Below are 24057 nucleotides of genomic sequence, written 5' to 3' on the forward strand. Positions count from 1 at the left end.
GCACACAGTAGTAGGTAGCTACTGGGTGGGTGGTTATGTTCTTAAATTGTTGGGGTGAGTTGACATTGATGGTGCCATCTACTGAACACAGAACTGTGGACCAGTTTTGAGAAACTGGTGAAGTTTTGTTTCAGGTATGGCAAGATGCCTGAGATCTCCAAATTGCCTAAGCAGTTTAGGGCTCAACAAGGAGAAGAGATGTGGTTTGGGATGACAAATGGTTTGTCCAGCACAGAGCTGGTTAGGGAAATGGGATGTTGTGGTGGCTGGGAGTATCTACAAAGAATATAGAATTAGAAGAGACCAACCAGGGGTTGGTGCACACCTTTAATCCAGCACTTAGGATGCAGAGCCAGGCAGATCTCTGTGAGTTCCAGGACAGCCAAGGAAGACCTAGGGCCTGTGTGGCAGCATATGTCTGTAGTGCCTGCTACCTAGAATTCTAAGGCAGGAAGATCACTTGAATTTTTTTTTTTTTTTTGGCTTGGTTTTGAGACAGGGTTTTTCTGTGTAGCTGTAATTGTCCTGGCACTCACTCTATAGACCAGGCTGGCCCAGAAGGATCCCACTGGAGCAAAGAAATTTGAGATCAATTGGAGCAATGTGGTAAAGCCATCCCTTTTAAAAATTAAATCATTTATTGACTCAGCACTTTATTTTTAATATCTCCAGGCCAACAGTGAGCTCACTTTATTAAAGAACACAGTGTACAAAAAAGTGTGATTATATTATAAAATTATGTCCATCCTCTGGTACTGAGAAGTCATTGAGACAAAATCAAGACAAAGATTGAGACAAAATCAAGACAAAGAGACCATCTTAACACCAATAAAGATTCCCAAGATAGTATTAGGCCTCCTGAGACAGTGGCCATGTGCGTGGGTCAGGGAAGTGAAAAGATTAAAGATGGACCAGAGCTAGCAACCAGTGAGCACCGGATCCAGGACAGCAATGCCTGGAATTTAGGAGTGGGCCAAGCTGTGACATCTGCTGGGTGTGGTGGCTGGTGCAGGACTGTAATCTCAGAATTTGAGAGGTCAGCCTGGGCTACATAGGAGACCCAGTCTCACAAACAACAAAAGGGAGGGATCAGGGGTGTGGTGAGTTTAAGATGGGATCTCAGGAGACTGGTGGGCAGTGAAATCCCGGCCTGCCTCTCTGGCCTCACACAAGTAAGTCTCTCTTAATGTGGAGCAACCTTGCTCATAGATTGACAATGGCTTAAGGCACTGGAGCTAATTCTTTTGGGTGCTGGCCTTAGAGGGAGCTGGGGCTCCAGCTGGTGTCAAGGTGATGCTCGCTCCGGGAACTGCCTATTGTGCAGTCCCCATGTATGTGCACCCCCACTCCCTACCCCCGCAATGCCAGGCCCGCTGAAGCCCAGGCCTTTATCTTAGTATTTTGGAGCCTTCAGGAAACAGCAAGCCAACCCAGATCTCGGTTATTTGAACGTACTCCAGTCGCCCCCTAGTGGACCCGAGAGGGAAAGGGCCACGTTTGCACATTGGCATTACTTCAAGTGCTGAGAAGCAGGCGCCAAGACTGCACCAGGGATGCACAAGCGCAGTTGGTGGCCCTCGTTGAACAACAACATGCATGCGAGCACCGCTCTTGATTTAAAGGCCTGGCTCTGCCTGGGCTTGCCCAAAGTCACCTGGTCAAGGGGTCCCTTATATGACCGGGCTCCAGTATTACTGCGTTTGGGATTTACGTAGCCCTGCTTCAAGATGCCGAAGGGCGAAGGACTTGGCTTTGCGGGTGGCCTGGCAGTGGTTCTCCGGAATCCCCGGCCTGGAGCAGCAGGTGCAGGTTGTTTTCTGCTGTCTCCATCTTCCTCGATGCCCTGGTGCTAAGAGCCTCAGGCCATCACATCCTCGTGCCTACTTGCACCTGTAGCAAGCAAGGAACTCCCCAGGAGCAAGCAAAGCCTCGGTTTCTCTCTTAGGAATCTGAGAGGAGTGGAGACCTGGCCCCACATCTCACCAGGTTTGGATTCTTGGGCGATGCACAGCCCCACTTTGGGTCCAGGCATGGCAGGTGGCCCAGAAACTAGGCCACCACCTCAGCCCACGTGTCCCAAGGCCACATGGCAGGTGGGCCCAGCCCCGGGGCAACCCTGTCTTGGCTCCGAGCACAGAAGAGGTCTGCGGGTTCTGAGCTGCCTCCATTTGTCTTGGAGGCTGACATGGAGAAAACCCCGAAGGCCCAGTCGCCCTCACAGTTTCACCACAAGTATCCTGACCGGGTGTCTGGTGCCGAGCTGATAGTGAAGGCCCTGGCCGCAGCCCTGCCGGAAACCGCGCTGCCAGCGGTTGGGGGCTGCAGGCTGGGACAGGAAGCGCCCCGGTGCACCAGGGGCCTCTGCAGACCTGCACTGACACCAAGCTGCCGCCATGTTGAAGGTGAACTCCTGGGGCTTGGCAAATGCTGCTCTGTTTACCAGCCTGTCACTAGGCTGGGGAAGTGACAGGGTCAGGACAGTTAGCCTCCAATCCCCTGGTCTTGGTCCAAGGGTCAGGAGCCCCTATCTTCTCCCATAGCAGGCCCTTCACCTTGTCTTCCCAGCCCTCTAGCCTCAGCTTGCATGTGACCTGTGACTGGTCTAGACTTAACCAGGGAGCCCAGAAGGGTAGTACTCAGATGGAACAATTGAGAGAATTCCGAGTGAAGCATTTTCATGTGGTGATGTGGCCGGGGAGAAGCGCAGGTTCCAATCCCTTCTTTTGACTTCTACTCTTGATGTGGAACCCAGAAGGATTCCTTTTAAAACAGATGTCTTAGTTTCCTTGAGCAGCAGTCACTGAAACACTACCTGTATAATTTATAAACAGGGTTTTGCCATCAGAGTTCTAGAGAAGGCAGAGAGAGAAGTGTGGGCATTTGGGTGTGGTGAAACTCCTCTTACTCTTGGGTGGGCTTCTCACTGAGTCCATGCTGGAGAAGGAAGGAAGAACCTCTCAGGGACATTGTTTATCAGGTCACTCATCTCACTGATGAGGGTTTTCTTCCATGCCCTAATCACTTCACACATGTCCCCATTGGGGATTAGGCCAACGTGATTTTGGGGGCACACACACACACGGCTATGGCAAGAACAGGAGCCTGTTGAAATGCTAGCGGGTGAGGAGGAGGTAGCGGGGAGAGAGCTGTTAGACCCAGGACAAAGGAGTTGAAAGAGCAGGGTAGGTGGGTCTGTGACAGGGTGCTGCCCACCGTCACCCAGGGCTAAGCACTCCCTACCCACCCCCAGCTTTGGCATTGCACTCCAAAGTGGACTGATGGCGGCATTCCCCCCCCCCCCCCCACCGTTCTGCTCTCTGCTCCTAAGCAGTCGAAACAGAGGCAGAGAAATGTCTTTGCTTTGTGTCAGGTCCTGCTTAGGCACCAAGTCTATGTTGCTAAGTAACATAGCCTCCTGTGACTTGGAGAGGAACCGTTCACTACAGAGTGAATCATTGCAGGTGGTGACAGACACTGTGGGAAATGATTGGGTGACGCGATGAACAGCTCTGGTCTGAAGGTTGGGAGCCATCCTTGGCAGACAGTGTTTCTCTACCTCCTAGTGTCCTTTCTCCCGGTCTCTCTCTTACACACCCATCCAGGCCTCTGGTGGCTGCAGAATCTCCTGCCTTGGATCAGTTTTCTAGCATTCCTCCCTTCTCTTAGCAACCAGCTTCCCTCCAGGCTTAACTCCTAGAGCCAGCTCTTCTGGCCTTTGTTGAAGGCTATGACCATGCCTAACAGGCACGTGGGGCCACCCATTCATTGGAGACTTGTATTTGCTGTCCTTTGAGTCCTAAATTGTCGTCAGGAGAATAGGGACTGAATGACAGAGGGCCTGGAAGGTCTCTATTACTTGACATCTGTGAGGTCCAGCACAGCCCCCAGCACAGGGGGCTGCAAGGGCAGTCACAACCAGGAAGCTATCCTGAGTGACAGTGTTTATCCAGTATTTTACTAATCTGCATAGCATCTAGTGCCAACAGCAGGCAGAGGTGTCAGATAAGATGTCACTCCTACTGAGACCTCCAGACCTGGGCCACAAACTATATAGCCACCATGTACAAAGCCCAGGATAGGTGTCTATCTCTTTCTTCCTCCCTGCCTTCACCCTCCCCTCTCTGCCAGGGATGGTTGCCCGCCTTCAGACCAGTCATTTCTTTCACAGTACCCATCACTTCCTGCAATGATTCAAGCCTCAGGCCTGCCTATAATGCTAGGTATCTGAGGGCCTTTGGGCGCTGATGCCCAAGAGCATTGGTTGCATGGGTCTGGTAGTGCCGGGGTGTCTGGGGCAGCCTGAGTGGAGGACAGCGACACTGGCTGGTTCTCTATCCCAGGCCCCGGCTCTTCTGAGGCTGGGCAAGGCTGCAATGCACAGCAGGTTTCCTTGCTCAGGGGTGTTGGGTGCAATTCTGTGCTTTGGGTCCTACCTGGCACACTATGCAATGGCAGATGTGAGAGCTTTTGGCACTGATGCCTAGACACCTGTCTTCTGTGAGTATGTGAGGCACATAGCCATAGGCAGGTTCACAGCCATTCCAAAGTTTGGATGTACACAAGCTACTACCTTCATTAAGGCTCACTGCCGTGCACAGTGTACACACATGTGCTAGTAGGTGGACTTTTGTCAGGCGCTTGGCCAATTCTGGGTGCTGTTCTTGGCCCTAGGAAAACTATGGTAGACAGGGGCAATGTCCCTATCCTCAGAGCCTTTGGTACTCAGAGACTCCTGCTGAGTCCTAAGAATTGGAACACACATGGAGCTCCCAAGGGTTGGGCTGTGGACACATTCTTGTCAGGCTGAAGTCATAATCCCCCTCATTGCTGCCACGAGAAACATGCTGAGCAGGACCTGTGCCCAGCACTGAGGCCTGGAGGGAGAATGTGGGTCAGGCTGGAAGTATGCAAGTGAGGACTGGATGCAAGGATGGGCACTGGCTCCCACTCTTCAACTCACACAGCTCTTCCCAGGAACCCAGACTTTCATTTGATTGGGCCAGGAGCAACAGAGCAATGCAGGAGGGCTGTGTGGGCTTCAGCTAACTTGTCAGAATGAGGCTAGAGGAGAACACTAGATAGGAGGGCTATACAGTAGAGCCTGGCCTAGGAGAGGGAAGTAGCTCCAGGAAGTGAAATATATGGCTGTGATCTTTTGTCTGGGCAGGCATGTCTGAGTGGGGATCCATGTGGATGGAAGGCAGCTTGGGGCAGGAGGTGGGAAAAGAACTTAGTCCTGACAGCCAGGTGACTATGAGGCAAGTTGCTTCTCCCATTTCTCCATCAAACAAAAGTTCAAACCATCCTGGTATTGTGAGCGTAACAGACAGGCAAAACCATCAAGGGACACATTGCATTTAGACACAGCAGTGAGGATTTGTGTGTGTTTCTGCTGGATTTTAGAACCTCTTAAGGATTGGGAATGGCAGGTGCCAGCTCCAATGTGGCTGCCTGTGACTCTGAGGACACTGTCCACCTGCATACACTGAGGTGACAGTCCACAGGAGGCTTGCCTCAGTCCCCTGTCTTCTGCTCTAACAATCTCCCTAAGGAAGGGGTGCCTTCTAGATCAAAGGTGTTTTTCTGGTTCATGATTCTGGTGTCTGGAAAGTCAATCAGAAACAATGTGTGACTAACTTCCTGGTTGGTGGCCCTGGCAGATTCATAATGCGGCAGAAAAACAGATCTGAGTAGTGCAGGGTCAATGAGATGGCTCTTCAGGTAAAGGCCTGGGCTGCCAAGTTGGATCCCTAAGACTCTCACTGTGGAAGCAAAGTATTGACTCTCCCGAAGTCGATCTCCACACATGGATCATGGCCTGTCAACAATAAATGTAATAACAATAAAAGAATACAGTGCACGCAAGCGTGGTGGACTTTCTTTGTGACAACCTGGGCTTGGGAGGTCCAAAGACTCCAAGGAAACCCAGCTCACTGCATAAGGACAGCACCAGCCAATTTTCTACCACTCTCTGCCCCAAAGGTGCCATCAACTCAGTATGTTGGAGCCAAAGCCACATGTGAGCTTGTGAGAGGACACACAGACCTTGGCTCAGCCGCATGAAGGGGTTTAAATGAACTGACTTGGGTGGGTACTTTATTACCAATCTGTCTCCTTTTTTCCTTTATGTTGGGACACACTGCCCTCTTCTAGCCACATCATCCCACATCCACACCCCTATGTTGGGATACCAGCCCACTAAGTGAGTGCCTGTCAGTGATGGGTGTATCCCGAGGGAGTGTGAGAGATTTCATGTGTCTTACAACTGTTTGTTGGCTAGTTTACTAAGTGGTGCTGACTTCTTGGGGGCTCTGCAGGGTGGAAGTTCAAGATTCCTGTGCCAACTCCTCATGTTCTGGGAGGTCTCTTACCAACTTTACTAGACAGATGGTCCTTGGCTGTGGGGTCTCTTGTCTCAGAGCCTGGAATCTTGTCATGATGCTCTGCTGTTCTGACTGAAGAGCTACACTCAGCTGCCTTCCACTCACCAGTTCCAGGCGAGGTTTTCAATATGTGAATTTATTGCCATACATAGATCTTTGTATTTAGACTTATGTCTCATATATGCATTATTTTAACCACTGAAAACTTGTGGGTTTTCTGAAAGAAAAGGTAAGTTATTTCCTGTTTGGTTTATTATGTGTATCAAATACTCATATAAGGTAACATCTGAAGGTTCTAAGAAATAAGTCTTGTAGCATTTATAATTTTCAACTTATGTTTCTTTGTGTGAGAAATTTTAATCAAAAGTAGTTGAAATGTTAATGTTATTCTTTGAAGAACTATCCAGAAAGTTTATAAATGTTGGAAATATCACACAAAGGCATATTTCTTAAAATAGCCAGTAAAACAATAAAATAGAGCCGGGTGTTGGCAGCACACGTCTTTAACCAGCGCTCGGGAGGCAGAGGCAGGCGAATCTTTGAGGCCAGCCTGGTCTACAGAGCAAGTTCCAGGACAGGCTCCAAAACAATACAGAGAAATCCTGTGTCAGAAAAACAAAACAAAACAAAAATAAACAAACACCAATAAAATATTTTTTGAAGAAGAAAAAAGGTAGCTTTTGTAACATTGAAATATTTGGAGCCCAGCACTGGTCTCAGTGGACTTATCATATCAGCAAATGCAAATAGTTCATCATTCATCTATGTGTTATCTGAATATCCCTCTCTATCTTCTCTCTCACTCACTTCCCACTCCCCAGGTAGGGACACACTGTCACTTCTTCCCCCCTCCCCTTTGTCATCGTGCTGACTCTTGGGTTGAAGAGAATGAATGGGAGTTTCTGGGGCACATGGCACAGTGCAGTGATCTGCCCTCTAGTGACACATAAATCTCTTTAAGGAAGACAGAGAGCTATGTCTAGACTGTATGCTCTCCACTGACCAGTATCACCACCACGGGTCACTTTCTTGCATTTAAATTGTATTTAATTTTTACATGGGTTTCCTCCCCTGCCCCTCTCTCTGAGATAATTTCATGAATCATGGCCTCAAATTCACTATGTAGCTTCTGATCCCAAGTTTTGGGATTACAGGTGTGGTTTTCAGTTTTCTATCTAAATTAATCCATCAGTGCTAGGCAGAATCCCATTATGTAACCCTGGCTGGCCTGGAAATTTTGGTTTCCTTGCTTGCTTGCTTGCTTGTTTAGATAGGGTTTCTCTGTGTAGCCCTGGCTGTCCTGGAACTCCTTCTGTAGACCAGGCTAACCTTAAACTCAGAGACCTGCCTACCTATGCCTTCCGAGTGCTGGGATTAAAGGTGTGTGCCACCACTTTTTGGCATGGTCTGGAACTTTCATGTGGAGCAGGCTGGCCTCAGAGATGTGCCTTTGCCGTCTCCATCTTCCCTCACCCCACACCCTGTGATATTTATGGCATTCAATACCATGTCTGGCTGTGCACTCCTCTTTTTCAAGGCAGGTGGGGGTGTTTTATGCAGATTAGGAAAATAAACCATCACTGGGAAGTAAATTGAAAGGTGGAGGTGGGGTTAGCTTCCGCTCGGCTTCTGGTGGAACCCTGAAGATGCCCCTCCTGGATACGGCCCCACATGCTGAATGTAGCAGAGGTACCCAACTGCTTGGAACTTCATTTCCATCCTTAAAATGCAATAACGTGTGAGCCTCAAATAAGCCAGCCAGTGGGGTGGCTCCTTTGCTGGTGGCCCAAAGTGGAATCTTGTTCCCTGTGAAGTCCAAGCTGGGTGACAAGTGCACACCACACTGCAAATGATATGAAGGCATAGCCTGACTGCTCACAAGGCACTGGGCTTCTTCAGTTCCCATCAGGGGTCTAGAGTCCCTTATTCCTCACTGTGTGGGTGCTTTCTGGATCAGGGATGTAAAGTGATTTTGAGTTTTATCCATAGACGAGAATAATTTCTTGTTTGGGGTCACAGAGCTCTGCGTTTGAACATATAGCAGCCATTCAATAGAGGCTTGAGGCCCCTGGATTGTACCACCGCAGTGATGGACAGCAGTTCTGCCTACTCCAGTTGTCTTGTGCACGTAGGCTGTGCCTTGATTTCCTCTTTGCAAAGTGGGGTGGTGTCCCTGACCCCATGGCCCAGGGCCCAGGAAGAGCTGGACCAGTTTTACCTCACTGCACGGTGGTTGAGTTGGAGCCTCATGTCCACAAGGGGGCACCCCAAACCCTGCAACCAACCCTGTTCCAACCTAGGGGTAGAGAGAAGGTGGGTGTCTGATGCAGAGATGGAGGGAGCCTGGATACTAGGGCCTCCTGTTCTTCAGTCCGTTTTACCCACACTGGCTGTGGGTAGTCTTGCTGGCCTCACTCTGTGATCTGACATGGTTCATGCTGGGAACCAGCTCAGAGGACTCTGGTGGGGATCAAGGTATTAGTGAGGTCTCCACGTGTCACCTCTTGTCAGGTTCATGTTCTGGGTTTGGCCCCCTTATACCACTGGTTCCTTTCCGTTTTCCCCCTGGTTCTGGGATGGAACCCAGCGCTTAGGTACACTAGGTTACTGAGACACACCCCAGCCCCCATTAGTTCCTGGCAGCTACCCTGTGTACCGAGATCAGAGTAGAAGTTCCCATTGAGGACACTAGGGGACACTGGGAAAGAGCTGAAGGCCCACCCTTTGCTATGGGCGCCCTGAACAAAACAGCCAATAGCAGTTCACACCACACACCACTGTGTGATCAAGAAATCAGGGTATTTTGCTGACTGTGGGTCTGCAGACACCCCCTGGGACTCTGGGTGATCACTATGTGTTGGGTCCATGGGGACCCATATGTTCTCAGGCTGAGGGGCCTCCTTTTTCCTACCTTAGGCATTAAGGCCAGCAGCCAATAAGCTGAGACCGAGGTTGACAGCAGCCAGCAGAACATTGTGGCTCCTTAACCCATGGAGAAATTTACTCAACAAGAATATGGATGTCATGAGAGAGGCTTGGCCTCCCAAGCCTGGCTGCTGGGACAAAGCTGGCCTTTCCCCTTTGCTGGGCTAGCCCTTCTCCATGTAGGTTCTGTGGTTCTGTCTGGCTGTGGTCAGCTCATGCATGATGTGCCAGGAGCTTCCGATGCTGGCCCTGCAGGAGGTGAGTTAAGTCCCCCCCCCCCCAGTGAGTAGGCACAAAAACTGGCACAGAGGGCCAACAGAACAAAACATGGCCTGGGCTAAGACCCTCATCCTACCTTGCCAGAAGGCTCCGATGGCTGTTTACGGTCCACTAACACATGAGTGTGTGAAGAAAGTCTGTCCAGACTCCCAGCCTGGAGTTCTGTCTCCATGTCCAAGCTTGTGTCCCACCGGTCACCATCATGTCTCCTACTCCATTCTTCAGCACTCCCTCCACAGGCTCCATGAGGCATGCCTGTGTTTTAAATTGTAAATACATGCTCATAGCAAGTCTTCAAATTGACCAGAAGGCCACAGAAGAGGGCGGAAGCCCCTGCCCTGCTACCCACCTAAAGTTTCCTCTAACTAACTGTATGTCTCTGTGCCCTGCTTCACACCAGCTCCCCTAGGCCTGGGTCAGGCCCACACAAGATACACAGAAGGATAACTATGGAGGTGTGTGTGTGTGTGTGTGTGTGTGTGTGTGAGAGAGAGAGAGAGAGAGAGAGGGAGAGAGAGAGAGAGAGGGAGAGAGAGAGAGAGTGAGAGAGAGAGAGATTACAAGTTAAATTCAGGGCTGGATGTGACAGCATGTAAGTATAATCCCAGAACTGGGGTAATGGAGGCAGGAGGATCAATACTTCAAGACCATCTTTGTCTACTTAGTGAGTTTGAGGCTAACCTGAGACCCTGCCTCAAAACATCAGACCAAACTAAAACAAAACAAAGCACCAATTTGAATTCAAAACTGAGTATAGTGGCTGCCCTGCAGTCCTAGGCAGGTCAAGGCTACTGCAGACTACAGATCTGTGTCTGGAGTTAGTTCTGATGGCAGTGGTGTCTGGCACACCGGGCTAGAGCATCTGCAGCTTCCTGTGCACCTTCTACCCCTGCTCTGAGAACTCCCCTCTGTTGCCAGCCTGGCTCCCAAGGTTCCTGAGGCTGTGGCCTCTGTCCTTGGTGGCTTAATGAGAAAGACAGATATGCCTGTAAATGGTAACTAACAGGCCATTGCACCTAAGAGCCTGAACCCAGGAAGATTAAAACCAAGAGACGCCATGTCCCCTGACATACTCATGGCACTCAGTTCCATCTGTGCCCTTCAGGACAGCACCTAGCTTTACATGGGGAGTCTTCTTTGTCCTTGGGTAGGAACTAAACAATAGGGGAACATCTACCCACCATGGAGGCCAGAAGCCCAGCACTGAGACCAGAAACATGCTACTACACTTGGGAGTTCATGTTACAGGACAGCCAAGAAGGATGAAGATTGGGGTCCTTTAAGGGTGGCCACTGCCCTGCTCCAGGTGTAGAGCTGGGAAGGGGGTGTCCTGGGTTACCAGAGCACACAGCCTCTGAAGTGAAGCTGGAAATTTAACATACACTGAAAACACAAATGTGTATAGAAATGGAAATGTGAAGCTCAGTCACCGTGTAGGTGGTGAAATACCCCAAGGGCCTGGCTTTATGACTCTGATCTCTAGTGTCCCCCCCCCCAGAAGTTGGGGGAGAATAACCACAGAGCACAGGGAAGGCTTTCAGAGAACACATTTTGCTTCAGAGAAAACCTGCCTTTGAGTTTCTGGTTTCCCCACAGCTTAGGAACCTTAGTCAGCCGGAACCTGAGGCCTGGTCTGAGTCCTGAGTGTGATGGCCCAGTGACTGCCAAACCCAGACGAGATGCCAGTCTGCTGCAAGAGCTGGGGGAGGGGGCACCATCCAGAGAAAAGCCACATGCCATTTAGGACAGCAGCCAGGGGCTGACAGGGCTGGGACAGGGAACCCAGGTTTGGCTGGAGTACTGGCCCAGGAGAAGAGACTCTGGAGCTGGCTGGCCTATGGAGACCTCCCAGTTTGGGGGACTTTGGCTGACTACCAGCCACCCTCCTGCATAGCACAGCCAGGGCCTGCTCAGGCTCGGAGCCAGCTTGGAACATGACTGAGCGCCATGATGCTTGCTACACCTCGAGCCTTGGCATCTTGCCCTGGTAGGCCAACCCAGGCCAGTGTAGGCTGACATAGCAAGCTGAGACCAGAAGTCAGGGAGCCTGAGGTATCCCCTTGTCCAGTTCTTGCTGACATCTCTTCTGTCCTTTCCCAGCTGCCTCCTCTTGGCCCCAGCTCCCTGTGGGGTATGTCGTGGGAGGTTGTTGACGATTTGAGCATTAATCTCTCTGCCTGGGGCCTCATGGTCAGGTGGCGCTTATCAGGGCCCTGCTCCTGTCAGATGGGCCTTCCGGAGCCCGTGGGTGAGGGGGGCCAGCAGGAGTCCCTGCTGCAGGGTCTGGAGGCTGCCTCACCATCCCTGGGCCTTCACAGCCCCTGCCTCCCCCCCGCCACCCCGTGGGCCGCCTTCTTTACCACATCAGGATACAGAACATTGCATGAATTCCGGTCTCAATGGAATTATTTCAGAATTCTGGTCAACCGCAAGCTCAGGGTGTTTCACAAACTATCTATCACTGCTGTGCGGTGGGCAGAACATGGGCTGGGGGCAAGTAACGGATGCGAGAGGCCCTGTCCACTGCCTGGGGGTGTCAGTGCCCCAGCCCTGGCGGCACCAGGCCTCTGCAGGCAGATGGTATGTGTTCCACCAGCCCCCTCCCACCAACCTGGCTCAGGCTGGGGCTCAGGACAGGCAGCATGTGACTAGACCCTGGCATGCCAGTGCCCTGCAATCAGCATGGGCTCAGGAACACAGGACTACTGTCCTTGATTCAGGGAGGCTGTGTAGTGCTACGGACTGTGTGGCACTTCCTGAGCTATCCCAGGCATTCCCGTCTCTTTCATAGGGATGACCCTAGCCAGGAGTTGCCTTTGTGAGGCAGCATTGACCCTCAGACAGCATCAGGGGCTTATGCCACCCATTCGCCTGCAAAGGTCCCTCCCCTTTATCCTGATGAGGGGACATGGTGGTCATATCTATTTGCATCTCTCCTTAATTAATTGTTTTTCAAGACAGGGTTTTTCTATGTAACTCTGGCTGTCCTGGAACTCAATCTGTAGACCAGGCTGGCCTCGAACTCAGAAATCTTCCTATTTCAGCCTCCTGAGTGTTAGGATTAAAGGCATGTACCACCACTAATTTTATTTTTAATGAGGAATAAATCAAACTTATAAACTGTTAGCAGCAGCAGCACAAATACCTGTGAGCTGTCTGCACCAACCTCCCTATGTTAGCATTTCTCTGTCAGTCTCTCCTGTGTCTGTGTGTACGTATGTGCATCTGGACTGGGTACATCACACTTGTAGCACAAGTGTTTGGGGAATGTTTGAGAAATTGTGAGTATATATGGTCCTTTGCTCTAAGGGGCCCAAGTATGTATTTCCTGAGAAAAGAGACAGTTTTTCCTACATTGTGTTATCGATCTCTGTTCACTACCTGTTTCTCATCTGTGATCTAGAATTCTTTCCTGCCATTTGACCCAATAACATCTGTGATCACATGTCTGCATTTCATGGTCATGGAATTAACAGTTATACAAACTGTTTATTTTTATTGTCTGTGTTTCAATGTTTTCCTGCTTCTATGTATGTGCAATGCCTAGTATCCATAGAGGTCAGAAATGGGCACCAGATGCCTTGAAGCTGGAGTTATAGGCTGTTATGATCTGCCTTGTAGATGTTGAGAACTGAACTTGGGTCCTCTGCAAGAGCAGCCAGTGTTCTTAACTGCTGAGCCATCTCTCCAGCCCCTAGCTATTTATTTTTGTTTGTTTGTTTGTTTGTTTGTTTGTTTGAGACAGGGTTTCAGTTGTATAAGCTGGTCTTGAACTTGTTCTGTAGTTGTGGGTGACCTTGAACTCCTGATCTTCCTGCTTCCAACTCTCGTTGTTCAGATGATGCAATGTCACGTGGGGACACACAGACTTGTGGTACCATGCTAGTTTTGAAATGCTGGTCTTTAATGCAGGCAGGCATTATGTTGTTGTGAGCGCCCTGCCTGCTGAGAGACAGCCCAGCTCATCAGCTGCAGTTTTGCAAGATGCACATTAGAGTTTGTGGATGTGTGTGAGACACAAAGTCTGTCGCTGACTTTGAACTAGGTCAACATAAAAATTAAATTAATTAAAATGTTATCCTACTGTTTAACTTCTTGTCAAAATTTCATGACAGTAATCTTGGGATGAAGGTCATAATACTGGGAATGAGCTGAGGTAGAGGGTGTTGCAGAAGCTGGGGATGCTGAGGGGTGAGGAGTTCTGGGAGGAAGAGGCCAAAGACTGGCAAGAGGTGGTGAACAGTGACCGTGGGCAAACTTCAGAAGGACTCGTGTGAACTTTGGGCTTTCATTATATTTCATTTCACCAACCTGATACAGATGCCCTGTCGCAGACTGTTCTCTCTCTTTTTTAGAGACAGTGTCTCACAATAGTATAAGCTGCCTTAGAATTCACTTTGTAGCTCATTCTTTCTTTGAACTTATAACGATCCTTCTGCCTCTGCCTTTTCAATGCTGGGATCATCATTACACTCTTTGAAAACAAAGAAAATGAGCCCAAGAGAATAAAGAGTTGACCATCTTCATGGGTGAGGGACTCAGGGTCCTGTATTTGTTAGGCTGGAGAGGTGGCTCAGCTGTTAAGAGCATTGGCTGCTCTTCCAGAGGTCCTGGATTTGATTCCCAGCACCCTGATGCCAGTGGACAGTCATCTATAACTCAGGTCCAGGGGATGATCTGGTGCTCTCTTCTAGTCTCTATGGGTACCAGGAACACAGACATAAATGTGCACATGCATAAGTGCAGGCAACACACACACAATAACATGAATAAATAAAAATATGGAAGTTTTCACTGTTGCTGAGGTTCAATCTCACCCTGAAGTCCACACAGGCCTGGAATTTGCTCTGTGGCCTCTGTCTTGGGCCCAATCTTCCAGCCTCTGCCTCTTCAGTGCTGGGATTATACCACACTCAACCAGAAAGATGGGTTTTGTTGTTGTTAGCTCATTTTCAAACAAGGTCTTACTCTATAGCAAAGGTTGGTTTAAAATGTGCACTAATGCTCCTGCCTTAGCCTAGGACTATTGGTGAGTATGGCCAAGCCCAGTTTCAGAAGGTTTTTGAAGTAACAAATTTATGCAAACAAAACAGACATTTTCCCCACAGCCACATGATCACTTGGGAGCATCCTGCCCAGTGTCACTGAGTTAAATTTCTCTCTTTCCTCCCTGCACCATTTTTTCCCTCCCCATTCCTTTCCCTCCCTCTGCCTCCTTCTTTCTTCTTCCTTTTATGACTTTCTAAGGCTAGATTCCCAGAAGTGGATAAGCAGGGGAAGGGTAGGTTAAAGCAAATACAAATTTTCATGGGTTCTTTAAAGCTACTGAGTGAGAACTCCCCCCTCCTTAGAAAGGGGATTCCCATTTGTGGTGGTGGGTGATGGGGTGTGGTGGATCAGTGTATCTTAGATCACTTCGAGCAGTTTACAGGAAGTGCAGCATCCTCATCATCACTGTCACTATCACCCACAAGCATCTGGTCATCTTCCTTGCATTATCTTTGCTGCTTCAGGAAATTTTAAGGGCCCAAAGGGCCACATTTTGCCCCTGGGACTTTCTCAGGAGGGACATATTTGTGCCATGGAAGGATGTGTGTGGCGCACGTGGAAGGATGATCCCACAACCTAGACAGGCCCTCAAGGACACAGCCTGGGGATCGAGGCTGGAAGCTCTAGCCAGAGACTACAGTGTCTATCCTTCTAAGGCCACAGCTGTGCAGTGGGGCAGCCCAGAGGTACTATTTCCCAGGCTGCGGCTGCAGGGAACTTCTAGAGATATGAGCAATATAAAACAACTATCATCTTACAGGGTGTCTTTGTTCAGACAGGTGATGCACATGCTACAGATATTGGCATGTTCAATTACCCATGGACATTCCTCATGTCCATTCTATAAAGCCTATGGCATTTGATTTGCTTTTTGTATTCCAGTTTTTGAGAGAAACATTACTATGAAGAATCACCTCCATTGCAGGAAGAATAACTGTGTTGGCTGGCTACAGGGAGTGGTGGGGGCTACAGTGACCCATGTGCACAAGTCCACAGTAAGTAGCTCCTCAGCTCCAGCTCCATGGGACCATGTTGGTGGTTCAGTCTGTCTGCTCATCATTTTCTTAATTTGAAAAGGAGATCAGGCTAGTGAAGTGAGAACCCACAAAAGTGTATTAACAATTTTATTAAAGGGTGCAATGAAAAGTTCTGTGCAGTGTTATGAGGACTAATGAACATGAGCCCAGGACTTGAAGCCATGCCTCGTTATCTAAGTGTCACTATAATTGAGACATTACTCTCTGTCCACAGGTGACAGTACAGTGGAGACGTGTCCCTTAGCTGCCTGGGTCAGTAGTGATAATGGCAAGTGATGGGATAATGGCAAGCTATGTATAGGATCCTTTCATATGCCACCTCATTGAACCCTTACAATAAACCCTAGGCTATGGAAGAGGGAGCTGAGGCACAGAGAGGATGGAGCAGCCAGAAGCCAGTGTGCCATGTTCCCAGGGCAACTCTTGGGCCCTATACCTAATGAGCTGCAAAGCATTCCTTCTTCCCCTCCTCACCTACACCGTGGTGCTGGGGATAGAACCCCAAACCCACAAATGCTGAGCTGTACCTAGTCTTGTGAGGCTTATTTAAAAGTAAAACTATGGTGAGGCCGATGAGATGGCCTCTAATTCTGAGGACTTGAGTCCAATTTCCTGAACTCATATGGCAGAAGCAGAGAACCAACTCCTATAAGTGGTCATCTGACCTCCACACCTATGCACAAAACAAATGTAATTAAAAAAAAAAAAAGTACTGAAAGGGTGCTGCCCCATGAATTGTCTTGTATGTGACTGTGGATGCTTCCAAGCAACAGTTTCTCTTGCTGAGTTTGTTTCCCATAAAGGGAAGGGCTCTGGGAAAGGATGGGGGATGGCCTCCGAGACTACAGAACTCACTCCTTCAATGTGATTCTCCTCTCTGAGCCAAGGGGAAGGAAGCTGCACTTCCTGAGCATCCACCACACACGGGGCACAGTCAACATATGCAGCCTGCCTGCAGTTAACCCCCAGGGCCACAAGATTCAAGGCAGGCCTCCTGGACAGTCCAAGAGGCCAAGGCTCTGTGCTGAAGCCTCATGCCCAGAAACCTGGCTGGGACTGGGCCAGGCTGTCCTGCAGGTGTGAGGCCCTGATATTCCTACCATGCTCCAGTAAAGTAGGAACAGACATCCTCAGCAGATGGCTGTCTCCTGAGCCCTTCTGATCTCTTGGACCATTTCCCATATGAGGTCCTGTTTCTCAGCCTGGTCCCTGTAAACACAAATGTGGTATCCCATTCTCCTCCCAGCCTGTTTCTGGGTCTTGTCTCTGATTGGCTGAAGCATACCTACACTTCAGCAATTGAAACTTTAGCTGAGAAGACCTTAGGTTCATGCATAGCTGTGAGAAAGAACACAGGGTCATCCAATGCCTGCTTTCCCAGGTCCCCAGCGGTGATATTTTTGGAAACTACAGGATGATGTCACAGCCAATCTGATTCAGGCTGTCCTAGTTTTATCTGTATTGAGAGAGAATTTATGTGTTTTTGTAGTTGTGTGTGTTTTGTACTTAGCATTAAGTTGGTGGTTCTCAACCTTCCTAATGCTATGAGCCTCATGTTGTGGTGGGTCCCCCCCACCTTAAAATTATCTTTGTTGCTACTTCATTACTGTAATTGTGCTACTGTTATGAATTGTAACGTAAATATTTTTGGAGACAGAAGTTTGCTGAAAGGGTTGTGACCCACAGGTTGAGAACCACTACTCTAAGCCATTCTGTTGTGTGTGCGGGATTTCCCATGAACCACCACACACAAGACAGCAACTGGACTCATGGTCCCTGCTACTGCATTTCCACAACCACATTTTAGCTGGTTCTTCAATGCTGAACTGCTATAAGCTTTTCAACAGCCATGGGAATTGACATGGCTGTCACCATGCAGGCTGAGGTGCCCATCGCTGATTAGGAAACCATTTCAGGATGTCTCTGACTTCAGATAGCTTGTCTTAAGATGTCAAAGTGACATGCATCCAGCAAAATCTTTCCTTTGAGTTAGTAATTAATTTGGACTTTTTACCTGAAGGAGTAGTACATGGTCTGGTCCTCCATCCCAGTCTCCATGCTGCACAGTAGAAAGCAAACACAGCTCCCATCAGCCCAGGTCATGAGAGGAAGTACAGCTCATTGTGGTGTGCTTTGTAGCTCAGTGGTGATGCTCATTTGTAGTTGGGGGTATCCAGGTCATTTTTTTGGAAGGAGGTAGGGCCATGCTGTGAAGCTGGTCCTTAAATTCTTGGGCTATGGTTAAGTACATCCCAGCCCATGATGAAGGTGTTTGATTTGCATTCTTACAGCTTCTCTTTGTTTAGGGCCAGGACAGACAGAGCCATTCTTCTGCTTAGAAAATTGCGGGATGTTTATGAAATTGATGTCACATCAGAGAAAGCAGCCAGGCCCCTACACAGTTGCCTGTTTACCTCTTTAGCTATTTTTGGTGATGGCTTTTGAAAAGGGAAATCAAGAGCCATCAGACTCATGGTTGTGTCAGATCAGGACATATTGAACATATTCAAATATTTAAGTGGCAGTCCTGCCACTTAGACGGGTGACTTTCCTGACCAGGCATCTCAGTTTCCCAGAGTGTGGCTAGGTGAGCACAGGGGACCTGATGTTGATCATTAGCTTTTCTGGGCTTAGACTGTGAGAAGCTTGTCTCCATGTACATGAAGGCTAAATAGGCAGTTGAGAGCAGGAGCAGCTCAAGAAGGACCCCTAGTGACAGCATCAAGTAGTGCTGCTTTCCACCTGTGGCCTGGCTCATTCCAGGGAGTGGACCCGCAGGCATGATTAGTGTCACCCTCTCCTGGGGGACAACAGCCTGTAAGACCTGTTTCTTGGCAGCCTGCTGTATGCAACAGCATACAGCTGTTTCTGTCCTGATTTCTGCTATCCCTAGGTGGTCATTCGTTTACACTTAGCTTCTCTGGAGGGCTCTTCCACATTCCCCTAAGACCACCCTCACACAGGCAGCCTAGCTGTACCTCTTCATTTCCCCCAGGAATCTCTGAGCCACACATCTGGCTGGGTCTTACTCAGCACTCCAGGTTTCCATGTTCCCAGGAACCTATTCCTTGGTTAATTACCAGCAGGACTCTCTAGATGTGGCGATGCCTCATCCATTGGCTTCCCTCACACAGCTGCAGCCTTTGCCCTCATGGGGGCAGCCACTGCTCAGGAAAGACACCCTGCTGCAGACCTGGACTTCCCTGTCCAGGCCTGCCGGGCCTTTGATCAGGGGTGGGGAGTGTGGTTTATGAAGAGAATTCTGCATGAGTTTACTTCCTTCTGTTCGCTGGCTCTCAGGGGTCTCCAGGCCCAGCAAGATGGAACCACAGCTCCTCCTGGGGACAGAGAGACACAAAGGGACACAAGACTCCCTGTAAAAGATAGAGAGCCTTCTAGCAGACTAAACAATGGAGAGAAGACAAACCACATCCAGACTGACGGTGCTGTCTAGAAAGTGCAAACCCTGCATGGGTTAGCTCACCTAGCATGTGTGAGAGCTTGGGTTGCACTGCACCCCCCCCAAAAGTATGTACAGTGACTTGGGTAGGAACTCAGGGGCAAGACAGAATCCAAGTCAAGTCCATTACAAAAGTAAAGCCAAGATTCCCTGAGCTCCCCTGAGTCATCTCAGACCTGTCCCCCAGTTCTCCCTCTCTGGGACCCCACTGGGCTGGAGGGAATTCTATGGCTTCCCTGTCCCAGCTCATTGTACAGCTGCTTCCCAGCATGCTCCACTCCCCATGCACAAGCCTGCCCAGCAGTCTGTGAGGCTACAGATGCAGACATCCTGTGAGCCTGAAGGTAAATTCTTTGTTTGTTTGTTTGTTTTTTCAGGACAGGGTTTATTTGTGGCTTTGGAGGCTCAAACTCACAGAGATCCACCTGCCTCTACCTCCCAAGTGTTGGGATTAAAGGTGTGTGCCACGACCAGCTGGAGGTAAATTCTTTCCATAGTCATTGGTCCACACCTACAGACAGCCTGGACTGTTCTGGGCTCTTGAGACACTGCAGAAAGTATAGCAACAGCTGTCTTTTGTTTCCAGAAGAGAAGTGAAAAGGAAAAGCCAGTGCAGCCGTCAGGTAGATGGGAGGCAGTTTCTTGTTATGGAAAGTCTGAAGGAGAGCTGACCCCACATTCTGTCAGTGTGTACCAGCTCCAAGCATGCCATCCTCTGTCACTTGCTTGTAATCTGAAATCAGTTGGAGAGGTTCTAAAATGCACTACTACCCCACCATACCACACCCCAACCCCACCACCACCCAACCACATCCCACACTACCCTACCACACCCCCACACTACCCCACCCCACCCCACCCCACCCCCACACTACCCCACCCCACCCCCACCCCACCTCACCCCACCCCACCACTACCCCACCCCACCCCACCCCACCCCCACCACACCACACCACACCCCACCCCCACACTACCCCATCCCACCCCACCCCACCCCCACACTACCCCATCCCACCACACCCCCACACTACCCCACCCCACCACACCACACCCCCACCCCCACACTACCCCATCCCACCCCACCCCACCCCACCACTACCCCACCCCACCCCACCCCACCCCCACACTACCCCACCCCACCCCACCACACCACACCCCACCACACCCCCACACTACCCCACCCCACCCCACCACACCCCACCCCACCCCCACCCCCACACTACCCCACCCCCACCACACCCCCACACTACCCCACCCCACCCCACCCCACCACACCCCACCCCACCCCACCCCCACACTACCCCACCCCACCACTCCCCCACACTACCCCACCCCCACCCCACCACACCACACTACCCCCACCCCACCCCACCCCCACACTACCCCACCACACCACACCCCACCCCCACCACACCACACCACACCCCACCCCCACACTACCCCATCCCACCCCCACCCCACCCCCACACTACCCCATCCCACCCCCACACTACCCCACCCCACCCCACCACACCCCCACACTACCCCACCACTCTACCACCCCTACCCCTGCCATCACCACCATCACCACCATCACCACCATCACCACCATCACCACCATCACCACCATCACCACCATCACCACCATCACCACCATCACCACCATCACCACCATCACCACCATCACCACCATCACCACCCCTCAGACGAGGGTAGAGCTGCTTCCCAGGGCTCCTGGTGATTACGGTGTGCAGTCAGTGCCTGCTGTATGTGACAGGAGGCACTTGGAGGCCAGGGGACTCCAGTTTCCTGTGGATGGTGTCTAGTGATAAGCTGGTAGAGCTGGAAGTATGAAAAAGAAAGAAAGAAAAAAAAAAAAAGCCCAAGATTGTGGGAACAGAGTGACACTTATGCTTGGGGCCACCAGGGGCCTCTTTGGAGACACTTCTCCAGGAGCAATTTTGACACCTGGGCTTTGGCCAGTGTCATTTGGGATGTGGCATCCTCAACGTTTGTGCTTTGAAAGAGCAGAGGCAGTCTTGGTTATAGGAGCCACTAGGAAGGGTTTGTAAAACCTCTTCAGTCTATGGGCTTTGTGAATTTTAAACAGGAGCTGGTCCATGCTTTCAAAAAAGTTGACACTACATGAAGGGAAGATGAACCAGGGCAGGCTGAAAACAAGAAGAGCAAGTGGCTCAATGGGCAGCCAGCGACAGTAGGAGCAGGGCTGAGGTAGGGGCTGGAGGAAGTTCTGGCAGGGGTGTGCATGGGATGTATGAACACGTCTATCTGTTCTTCCTGTCCACAGACTTCCATAATCAATTTGGCTTGGTTCCTTCCTATAGACAAATTGATTATGGAAGCCTGTGCTTCTTATAGCCATTCCCCAAACTTAGGTTGGCTCTAATGCTTAAAAGAGAAGAACATGCATGGGAGACACTCAGGACAGAAGGGCATGTAGCCTGAGCTCTAAGGGTGTGTGGTGGCTAGTTTTCATTGTCAACTGAACTAAATTTAAAATCACCAAGAAGAGGGAGGGAAGACTCACCCTGAATATGGGTAGCACCACCCATGGGTTGGGGGTCACAGACTGAGTTACCAGTCCTTGTTTCTTGCCCCTTCTTGATATGCCTAGGTGTGAGGCAGCAGCCTCACACTCCCACCACAGCGGCGAGACATTCTTACCACCTTGCCTGCCCAGTGTGGTGGACAGCACCCTCAGCCTGTGAGTCCAAATAAACTCTGCCTGCTTTAAACTGCTTGGTCAGGTGTTTGGTCACAGTAATGAGGACAAAACTAAGACAAGACACAGTCGCTTCTTTTGGAACACACTCCTGGAAGTGGGCTAGGCAGGTAAGAGTTTGGTTTGGGAGGCAGTGAGGGAAAAATAAAAAGCTGAGGTGCTGGATGAGAAGGGTGCTGTGATGTGGAGGGCTGAGCACTGGACAGAGAGGGGAGGGTCTCTGAGACAGAGTAGACAGGCTACAAGGTAGAGGCTCAGTGATATGACTCCAACATACTGAATTCCAAAAGTAGGACCATTGTAGGGCATATCTGAATTTTATAGCTATATTTGGGACCTATCGGGCACCCCCCCCCCACTCCTATGGGAGGAAGCCTCTATACTCAGGGCACAGGTTTACTAAGTTCAAAGTCCATTTCTGGACTTTATTTTTATTTGATGTATCTGGGTGTTTGCCTGCATGAATGTCTGCACCTCATACATGCCTTTGTGCCCAAGGAAGTGGTGAGCCTCCATGTGGGTGCTGGAAATTGAACCTGAGTCCTTTGCAACAACAAGTTCTCATAAACACTGAGCCCACACCCCCTACAATTTTTAAAATGTATTTATTGGTTCTCTCTCTGTGTCTGTCTCTCTCTTTCTCTCTTTGAGCCAGGGTTTCTCTGTGTAACAGTCCTAGCTGTCCTGGAGCTCGCTCTGCAGACTAGGCCTGCCTCTGCCTCCCGAGTGCTGGGATTAAAGGTGTGTGCCACCACCAGCGCCTGGCTTTTATGTGGGCTTCTTGTGCCAGCAGGACTTGGATATCTTCTGGTTTCATACTTTTTGGGCATTCCCTTCAGAAAGGCAAGATGTAAATTCAGAATTCTGATGTAGTATGGAAAACCAGTCCGTAACCAACCACCCCATCAAGGAAAACCCAACAACAAATAACCCAGACCTGCACATAGGAAGATTGCTGAGCTTGGGAGCAAGACTCAGAGGCAGAGCACATGTCTGGCATTCATGACATTTGAGACTTGGGTTCCATACTTAGCACCCCCCCAAAAAAAAACCAAAAAAACAAACAAACAAACAAAAAACTTAAAAGAGGAAGGAAGGGAGAAAGGGAGGGAAGGAGGGAGGGAAGAGTGAAGGAGGGAGGGAGGAAGAAAGGGAGGAACGAAGGGAAGAAGGAAGGAAGGATGGAAAGAAGGAAGATTGTTGAATAATGTGGAGAGAAACCTATTCCCAGGAGGTAGCTGGGGGAGGTTCTGTGAACAAAGAACAGGGTCAAGTTGGAACATTTCCATTTAGAGATAGTTCATTTGTTTTAAGAGAAAAACTCATAGCAAACTTGGAGAGGGAAAAAATAAATATGAAGAAAGAAGAAAAATATCAGTGGCGACCCTTGATACAATTAGAGGCTGTGACAACCCTGTCCCAATCCCAGCCTCCCTTGCAGCTAGGGTTGTGTGTGTGTGTTCTACTTTTGTTATAACTGAATTTCCTTGGCTATAACTTCATGCCACAGTGGAGCACTGGGCAAGTTATAAGGAAAAGAGGTTTATTCATCTCCTAGTCTTAGAAGCTATGGAATCCCTGGAAGGTATTATGCTATACTGTAACATGAGAGACAGAGCAGTTTGTAAACTTGGGTCTCAGGCTCCTCTAAAGCCACTAGTACCACCGTGGAGGCTCACCTTCATGAGTGTATCTACCCTTCATCACCTCCCAAAGGCCCTGCCACCACCAAGTCAGGAGATGAACTAGGAGATTAAATTCCCAACACATAAACTTTGGGGGGACCGTATTTTAGACAATGTATCATATGTTCACAGAAGGAGTCCCCTGATGTAGCTCCCTGTCCTTGGGAAGTAGATGATGTCTGACATCAGTTCTGGCCCCTCACCCTCACATTTGCCCTTAAGCAGGTGATCCATTGTAGCCATCTTTAACTGATCTTCCTTCATGGTGGACTCTGGAAGGCTGAGGAGGAAGCAAGTCCCCTCCAGTCTTAGAGTCTGGAGCAGTGGCAGTCTGAGTGAGTTCTGTCACTTGCCTTGGATAGGACTAGCCTCCCCAGCCAAGAGCCAGAGTCTGAATTTTTCTTTCTCTTCTTCCTCTGATGAACTCTGAAACACATGTCTCCAGATTTGTTATAGAGAACAAGGTGGTTGGATGTATATGTATGCAAATAAGGTGAAAAATAGGACCAATCTGGTG

The 24057-nt window shown here is 49.8% G+C and overlaps 1 protein-coding gene across 1 annotated transcript in view; it reads left to right on the top strand.

Annotated features, from left to right (window-relative positions):
• Positions 1–24057, top strand: part of Mgll (monoglyceride lipase) — an 883522-nt gene that overhangs the window by 186246 nt on the left and 673219 nt on the right. The window lies entirely within an intron of this gene.

Source organism: Phodopus roborovskii, unplaced genomic scaffold, assembly GCF_943737965.1.
Source record: "Phodopus roborovskii unplaced genomic scaffold, PHOROB, whole genome shotgun sequence".
NCBI lineage: Eukaryota > Metazoa > Chordata > Mammalia > Rodentia > Cricetidae > Phodopus > Phodopus roborovskii.